Source organism: Temnothorax americanus, unplaced genomic scaffold (assembly GCF_048541705.1).
Source record: "Temnothorax americanus isolate GAGA-0224 unplaced genomic scaffold, ASM4854170v1 Scaffold155, whole genome shotgun sequence".
Lineage (NCBI taxonomy): Eukaryota > Metazoa > Arthropoda > Insecta > Hymenoptera > Formicidae > Temnothorax > Temnothorax americanus.
Window position 1 is genome coordinate 146,745 of NW_027509292.1, and position 9,614 is coordinate 156,358.

The following is a 9,614-nucleotide window of genomic DNA, read 5'->3' on the forward strand; positions in this document are numbered from 1 at the left end:
TCAACGTCAACGCCCGCGCAACTTGGACAGACGCTATCAACCTGGTGAATCGGCATCAGAAAGCAAGTGAAAAAACCCCTCAGAACGTCGAGAACCTTCCGTAGATCAAACATTCGAGAACTATACCACACGGCAAGCGCGTGATCGCGAGAACGTAAACACGTGAGAACGCGCGTGAGAGCGGACAAACACGGCAACGGAACAATAGCGTACGTCAGAGTGGGGATAGCGAGACAATGCGGGGAGCGAAAGCGAACATCGTGCCTCGAGGCAGTCTTTCGAATACACCGGTAGCGTGTGAACGTATCTACACACTGTATAATACAATCAGAAACTCCCGCGTAATTGCTCGTTAAATACTCGTTTAACAATAGCGAGCGGTACATAGTTACCAATACAAGTAAATTGTTTGCCGTTAGGCGTAGGGCACTCGTGTGCGGAACATACAACTGTAAAACGTAGTGTAATACTGAATCGACGATTTAAATAAAAAAATCATTAATTGTAAAACGTACGCTACGTTTACGCGAGCGTTACTTCTGTAGTAACTTACAATAATTTGTTCGCGTAAACGGGATTTTGTAGTAACTTACGATAATTTACGCTGCGTAAACGGGTAAATTATCGTAAGTTACTACAGAAGCAACGTTCGCGTAAACGTAGTAATAGTCTCAAGATTAATCAAACATACTTACCTTCTACTTACCTTGTCTATCGGCGATGATCCATCGTTGTCCAACGTTGATCCGATATGCGGTAAGGCAATGATCCGGGAAAGTTTAGAAGCGGCGATGATTCATCCGGGGCAGAAACCTGAAACAGAGAAGAATTATTAGAGTATTGTTTATGATCAAGACACCTTCACGAGACCTTCTCGATAGATAGAGGTAAAACCGAGTGGCGACCGTATGATAGGAGCATACATAGCATGAATCGTGTTCTCAATTAGCATCGTTCGGTTACATCCTAACCTCCCTCTCCCTCAACACCTCAATTAACACCTCCCTATCTACCGAGTCAAAAGCTGCTTTTAAATCTACAAACAACGCCACCACCTTTCCCCCCTTTCCTTCCCAGTTGTCTATTCACTAGATAGTTATAGTTAAGCACATAAATGTTGTTTACTGTCCCCATCCCTTTTTCGAATCCCGTTTGATTCGGCGGGATGATCCCCTTGTGTCCACTTCCTCTCTCAGTCTTTCTGCTAACACCGCCACGTACACCTTATATAAGGTAGATAACAAGGTAACCCCCTAGAGTATTCTACCCTCTCCCCTTCTCTCTTCTTTTATGGGCACGATCACTCCTTCTTTTTAGCTCTCCGGCCACTTGTGCCTCCCTTCCAAACTCTGTTGCAAAACCCACTCACCCACTTCTCCAACTCCTTCTCCCCGTGTTTCCGCACTTTGCTTGGGATGCCATCTACCCCCGTCGCCTTCCCCTCCTTCAATTTCCTTAAAACCCTCCTTATTTCCTTCTTACTTATTTTCTCCTCACCTTTCTCTCCCTCCCCACCCCTATCCCTCCCTCCTTTAATTACTCTACCTTTCATCCCCCCAACCAGCCTCATAAAATGCTCCTTCCACTCCGCCATCTATATCCCTTTTGTCACTTTCCTCCTCTTTTTCCTCTTTCTATTCACTATTTTCCACACCTCAGTTTCCCTGCTAACTTCCGCCGCCTTTTATTCTCACCCATCATTCTCCTCCTTCTTTTTCTTCCCACATAATTCCCTGAACTCCTGCTTTATCTTCCTATATTTTTCCCCCTTCCTTCCCTTCTTTCTCCACTTTCTTAATTTTTACTCTTAATTCCCTTCTTAATTCCCTACTTTTTGTACTTCCCTTTTTTTCACTAAACATTCCTTGTCCTACCAGCCTACATTCCTCCTTCCCCCCACATCCAATTCCTCCACGGTTTTTTTCATTGCCTCTTTCAACCTTCTCTCCATCTCCTTCCATTCCTCTTCCATCCCCTTTTTCTCTAGCCCAACCCCACCCAGCTTCTGCTTGAACCTATTTCTCCCTTCTTCGTTCCATACGACCCTCCAAAACTTTTCTCCTCCTTTGTCCCCTTTCCTTCTCTTCCGCTCTCCCTTTACCCATACTTCCACCGACTGACGATCAGAATTCACCCTATCCCTTACTCTCATCCTTTTCACTCTATCTTTTACCTTTCCCTTACCTATTACATAATCTATCACTGTGCACCCCTTTCCCACGGTATATGTGAATCCCTCCTCGTCTCCCTTCATGTTCCCATTGAAGATACCATCTTCTTTCCCCAAGGAAGTCCATCATAAGCCCCCCTCCCTATTTATATTCCGATCCTTTGACCGTCTTTTCCCTTGCATCCCTCTCCCTTCCTCCTCATCCTCTCCGCCTAACTCCCGCTTTTCTCTCCTGTCCTCGCGTTAAAATCCCTCCCTATCAAAGTTATAACTCCCGCCTCCTTGTCCTCTACCCACTGCTTCAGCCTCTCAGCGTCTTCTCAATCCCCTCACCTGCATGAACCCCTACTATCCTCCACCTGTCCTCCCCCAGTCTCACCCTGCCCATCATGATCCCCTTTTCCACCCCCACGATCCTTTCCTCCTTTTCCACCAACTTCTTCTTTATACCCATAACCATTCGCTCTTCCCTTCTTATTCTTTCTCCTCACTACTTACGCTTCCCACTCATACTCTCCCGGTAACTTTTCCTTAATTCTTTCCCACCCCCTATCATCAAGCCACGTTTCCAACAACACCATCCCATTCTCTCAACCCTGTCCAAAACTCCTTATTTTTGTTCTCCAAGCCACATTCCAAAAAGCCACACTGTACTCTCTTTTTCTTTCTCCCTCCCCCTCTTCCCACCTTTCTCTCCTCCTTCTATTCTCTTATTCTGCTCCCCTTTTCTCTCCTCTTTTCTTCCCTTCTTTGCTCTCCCCTCCCATCACTCAGAACCTCTTCCTCCTCATCTTCTCTCCTTCTATTTCCTCTCCCGCTCCCTACAATCTCTTCTCAACTCTTTCAACTCCTCCCTCATCAACTTCCTCTGTTCCTTGAATCTCTCCATCAACTGTCTGAAATCCTCCCTCCACCCATTCACCCCTCTCAATTCATTCATCACCTCCCTCACTTTTTCCTTCCACCTCCTCATGTCCTCCCTCCACTCATTTTTCTCTTTTTTTTCCGCTACCCGGCGATCTGGGCGACTTCTTACTATCCCCTAGCTATGGCCTCTATCTAGCGATTCCTCCTCCTCTCCTCTCTCTCTTGCCCTCCTACGTTTTCCCTTTTCCTTTTTCCCGCATTCTCTACCTTTCCGCCACTCCCGATTCTTATTTCCTGCGCCCCCATCTCGGTAAATCTGAAGAATAGTGGCCTCCTCACCGATTTCGTTAAACTTAGGTTTAATCGACGCGTTTTTGCACAAAACCACCGAATCTAACAGAAAAAATGTCGCTCTCCCCCGCGAAGTCGCTCTCGGCGGCCCGCGAGTTTCGTTTCGATCCGCTCTGGCGATTTACTCCTCGGCTCGATCCTCCTGGTCAGTTCCATCCCCTGTACTCCCTCGTAGGAAACCGGCGTCTCGCCTCGGTGAGGCGCCGCGCAGTATACAAAATAGAAAAATAAAGAGATCAGAATAACGTAACGCGATTATAATATGCCCCTGGAGATCTCGCATCGACTCATTGAACCGTCCTTGGGCGTGGAAAGGTCGCGAAACTCGCGCCTTGTGACGGCTGCGGGGTGTTGCAACGATGCAGCGAAACTGCAACGTCACAGCTTTTATTCTTAATATCACAGTTACTTGAATATCGGTAAATGTGCAGAATAGTGGCTTCCTCACCGATTTCGTTGAACTTAAGCTTAATCGACGTGTTTTTGTACAAAACAACCGAATCTGGCAGAAAAAAGTGTCGCTTTGCCCCGCGAAGCGAGATATTAACACTTAAAGTTGATGACTATCAGGTTATGAGACCTGTCATACCGACGAAATGTAGCGACTACGAACATGCCCTTTGGCCATATGCGCATGCTCAGTGGCCGCACGCGCATGCGAGAGATCACGTGACAACTGTTTGGTTGGTAAGTCAGAAGTGTAACATAATTCGAAATGATATTCTTTCGGCGTATACATTAGTGACGCGCTTTAAAAGTATTTAACTGTTTAAGTTAAACTAATCTGCATAGGTTAGTTGACGCGCTTTAAACACTTAAATACTTCTAAAGCGCGTCACTAATCTATACGCAAGGCGTGTCCTAAAATCAGTGAGGAGGCCAAGCCTCCCCCGCTCACACTTCTAGGTTCACTCACACCGATCATGGGGGGGGGGGGTGCAAGGAAGCAAAGCCCCTCCGCCCACGCATGTACTTTGATATACTATATAGAATATATTAACGAGTAGGGATGCAATTATATTAACATAATTTATGATAAATTATTGAAAAATATATGAAGAATTAATAAATTATTTAATAGAACAGAATGTGATAAGTAACAAAATACATTATCCAAAGTGCAATAATAAATTAAAATTAAACAGAAATAATTTCTTATTTCTCTCTCGTTGTCGAAAAGTATTAAATGAGAAAAATAAACATAAAAATTATGTAAAGAAACCATGCACATTGAAAGAAAGTGTTAGATTTAATACATGGTTTAGCAGATCTAACTTAAACTTCATCGTCCACAGTCTTCGGTGGATACAATTCCGCAATTGCACAAAAAAAACTGCTTAAGGGAATCCTGCAGTCGTATGATTTACCGACATTATCGTTTTTTGATGGATTTTTTAATTGGCTTTATAGAATTGCAAAAATCTTTTACATAATTAAAATTCGCGCAAAAATATAAAGTAACAAACGCGATTTTATATCAAAAACACCAAAAAATTAAAAATATTATTTATTTGGGCACATACAGCTGTCACCTGACGACAATATTTGCTTAAAACAAAAATTCTGCAGTTTATACATACATAATGTTTATCATCTGCCCTTGGGAAAACATGTAGGAGTAATATCGTGCAAGTAGAAGTAAGATTCAATGCGTACAAAAAAAGATCCATCGAAAAATTATTTTAGTAATGTAAATACGGATGCAGAATGACAAGAAAAGCAGCAACAGTAGTTGCCGGATCTTGCGAGAGATGGCGAACATTCAAACAAGGACAGATGTCATTTCGTTAGACAAAGACAGATATAGGGGAAACAAAATTAGAAAGGTTGACATTATCGACATCGAGGAAGTTCGCCTGTCACTGCAAGATCCCCTTAAGCGATCTTCATAAGCATAAACGCGTTTGAAGAGATATTCAGCTAAATATTCCACTAAATGCAAAGAACGCGTTTCATACCGTGGAATATTAGCCCTTACTTCTCTCCAAACACGTTCAATATGCTGAGTGTGGGCTCCTGAATAGACAAACAAATAGAAATTAGTAATGCTAAGTTTAGTGTTGTGTATTTCGAATGCATATGTTGCTCTTTATATAATTGCAATGTAATTACCGATCTGGGTCGACGAAATTCATCGAGTGATTTACTGTTAGATGTTGGAAATAATCATTGTTTAAACAGTTGTACGACTTCCAACAATCCGACATTATCGTCGTCCCAGGTAGAATCCACTCCTTGATCAGCCCAAGCAGAGTTTTTTCCGTGCGGTCTTGCACTGGCACAATAAAAATTTTTTTTGTGCCACGTTTGTAATCACCGAAGATCCACTTTCCCTCGATTATTCGGCCACAATTGTACTTCCTTTTGCCGATTTTTGCTTTGTTTATTTCGACGATTATATTGGGCACTCCAAGTTTCGTTGAGTTCTTTTCGGCCCAATATATGCAAACCTATTATAACAAATCAACATAACAAATTCTATAAATATATATCTATTGAACATATATTCATTGTATTAAGTATATTAAATGATACTTACTTTTTGGCAAAAAGAAATCCAGTCAACAACCGAGTGCTGAGAAAGTTGTAACTCTGTGCACATAAACATAAGTCTCGGAGGTCTTAACATAATAAAATATGCGGTCATCCTGCATATTGTTTCCAGGCTTAAGTTAGATTTCCTGAACCATGTAACAAATCTAACACTTCCTTTAAATGTGCATTGTTTCTTCACATATTTTTTGTTTATTTTTCTCATATAATACTTTCCGACAACGAAATTAGAAATTATCTCTCTTTACCTTTAATTTTTTATTGCACTTCGGACAATATATTTCGTTGTTTATCACATTATGTTCTATTAAATAATTTATTAATTTGTCTTTATCGTGAGTCACTGCCAAAAACTCGTGCAGCTGCATTTTGACACAATAACTTATGATAAAACAAAAAAATATCATTTCGAATTATGTTACACTTCTGACTTACCAAACAGTTGTCACGCTGCATGCGCGTGCGGCCACTGAGCATGCGCATATGGCCGCAGGGCATGTTCGTAATCGCTACAGCTCGTCGGTATGACAGGTCTCATAACCTGATTCCTGTCAACTTTAACTGTTAAGGGGATTCTATAGTGAAGGCCGAACTTCCTCGATGTCGATAATGTCGAACGTTTTTAATTCCGTTCTAATTCGTTTTCTATCATTTTCTATATTACCGGCCTATATCTGCCCTTGTCTAACGAGAGGCATCTGTCCTTGTTTCAATTGCTGCGCCATCTCTCGCTACACGCAATACTGCTGGTCCGGTGTCATCACGTACATTACGTTCACGTAATCGTACTTTTCGTCTAACTTTTTTGTTTGGAGTCTCAGCCTAATTCTACAAACGGTATAATATTTTTTTATGTTTACTGAATGGACCTGCACCCTCATTTTGTAACATCAAGTTGTAGAATTTTTATACAAAGCACATATTGTTAAAGTGGATTTTTTTTTTATTATCTTATTTACTTATTTTGTTACAAAATCGGTGGTCGTCGACAGAGTAGAGCACATACTTTAATTCTGTGCAAGATTTTTTCAAATCCATAAAGCCAATAAAAAATTAAGCAAAAAGTACGATTGTCGGTATTACAGACGGCTTTAGGATCTCCTTATCTCACTTTGCGGGGCAGAGCGGCACTTTTTTCTGCCAGATTCGATCGTTTTGTGCAAAAACGCGTCGATTAAGCCTAAGTTCAACGAAATCGGTGAGGAGGCCACTATTCTTCAGATTTACCCCATCTCTCCTTCATCATACCTCATCCTCCCAATCATCGTCCTCTACCTTTCCTGCCTTTAGTCCCTTCTAATAACGCTATATTCCTAGCCCGTCTCTTTCACAGCCCTGCGCACAGTCTATACTTTGCGTGCTCCTTGCTATCTTTCTCTTTCACGACTTCCCTGCACTTCCACACGTACTCTCGCTCCTCCACTCTCTCCCTTTCACATGCACATTTCCACCAGTCCTTTCCTACGCTCTCACACACTGCCGAAAAGCACTCGCGTAACCACCACGTGTAACACTCTATCGCACCGGAAACGGAAGTCCAACACGTCCCTTTCTGTACGCCCGCTTTCTTACAAGCTTCTCGAGCGCCAACATTTTGTTTGACCGTTGCGTGAGGCCAACAACGACGCAACCTTTCGGCTTAATGGAATTATGCTCGTTTAATCACGCAAAACTACTCTTTCCGCACACGTATGTACACTCTTTTCGTCTTTGTACACTCGGACGAGCGCAACTCGAATCCTGGTTTGCACGAAACAACCGCGCCTCGTTCAGATCCGGCTCGAAAGACCAATGTTTAGTTAGTTATTGTGGATCTGGTAGGACGAGGAGAGTTTTCGGAAGCACTACACTTCTTGCCAAATACAAAAACTTTATTTGATACAAAAATAGCTGACTGTTTTCGCGAGGCGTACCACGCACATGGCTTGCGTCCGTGTTAATGGTTTGCTTTCTTCTTCTTCTGTGATTGGCCTTCAAGCAGTACTGCTCCGAAAACGGCCAGGACGAACCACTTGTCGAATTTGAGCCGTGAGGCGTGTCTATTTTCAATTGCACTGACGCAAGTATGAGCCGTGAGGCGTGTCTTTTTTCAAATGCACTGACGCGAGTATGTGTAGTTGTGTGTGTATGTCCGCGGTGTCGGGAACTCGGGTTAATGCCGTGGGTTTGTTAGGCCCAAGGAACTGCGCGGATCACTTCCCCCTGCGGCCGTTAATGGTTTGTGTCCAAACTACCCAGCTAAAGGGGATATGCTGGTCGCGGCGGCCGCGCTCGGGCAGCCCTGCGCTCGGCAAGTTTCGAGCGAGGAGAGGAGGACAGACATACGATCTGCTGTCTCAACTGTCTCCTTCTCTCTTCAGTTATGACGTAGCTGCTTTGGCACGCGCCGGTTATGCGACGTTACCACAATGTCACCCCTTTATTATTAACAATTTTTATTAATTCTATTATATTTTTTAGTCTTTTCTACCCCTATTTTATATATAATTTTTTAAAATTTAGTTAATTAGTTCTTGAGTTATAGAAATTTCAGTAAACTTGGTTGTTTTTTTTTAACATAAATCGGTAACCCCTTTATTATTAACAATTTTTATTGATTCTATTACATTCTTCAGTCTTTTCTACCCCTATTTCATATAAAATTCGTTAAGATTTGATTGATTAGTTCTGGAGTTATAGAAATTTCGGTAAATTTGGCACATACACACAAACATACATATACGGACATTTTTTTTTAATGCGATATTTCGACGTTTTAGAACACTCTAAACATATTGACATCAAAAACTTAAAAAACAATCTTTTCTTTAGTTTCTTTCACCCCTATTATATATATATCTTTTAAATTTGGTTGATTAGAGCCAACTTTATACGCAATCAAAGGTTCATATACCAATTTACGAAAACAAAGTTTTCTCTGTGAGGAAGCAATAAAAAGTTCGTGTGCGTGTGCGTGCATGCGTGCGTGTGTGTGTAAATAACGCGCAGCATATAGCGATTAAGAAATAAGAATTTAAAAAAATTAATAAAAAACAAAAAAAACCAAAAAAGACTAAAACGCAAAAAAACAAAAATCCTTTTAATGACAGATTCTTTGACGCGGTAAAAGGGAAGTATTGCTTTATATAATCAGTTGTAATAAAGCAATGTAACAAAATTCTGTTATCTATTTGTCAATTAAATATTACAAACTATGAAAAACATTAAAAAATAAGAATTTATCAAATTTTTACTCATTTTTCTGTAAATCTATTATATATTGTATAATATAAAAACTTCGAGCGAGGAGAGAAGAACAGACATACGATTTACTGTCTCGGTTGTCTCCGTCTATAGGCTCTGACAGACAGGACGCGTCAAGGGTCAAGCAGCGAGCAGCAAGCGCTGAACGCTAGCCTATAAGCATCGTCGCTATTCACACCGAAAGCGACAGCGTCAAGCGTCTGTAACCTAAAAAATTTTGACAACAATTGATTAGACAAAATGAATAATTACGATAAATATTTAGAGCTTTATCCACGACAAAGATTACTATACTATTAACGTTATTATATGTTTATCGTAAACGGCGTGGTAGAAGAAATAGACATTATTGGGTGAGGCCTATAATCCGTGAACGAATTAATCAAGGTGATGGCTACAATCTTATAAATGAAATGCGTCTTGGTGATCA

General features: G+C 41.4%; 1 pseudogene across 1 annotated transcript; it reads right to left on the minus strand.

Annotated features, from left to right (window-relative positions):
* Positions 1-4,858: 4,858 nt before the first annotated feature.
* LOC143895366 (uncharacterized) lies at positions 4,859-8,144 on the minus strand (annotated as a pseudogene). The gene is made up of 2 exons (XR_013256294.1): positions 5,928-8,144; positions 4,859-5,838 (listed from the first exon to the last, which is right to left on the minus strand). The product of XR_013256294.1 is annotated as an uncharacterized LOC143895366 (transcript).
* Between the last annotated feature and the right edge of the window lie 1,470 nt (positions 8,145-9,614).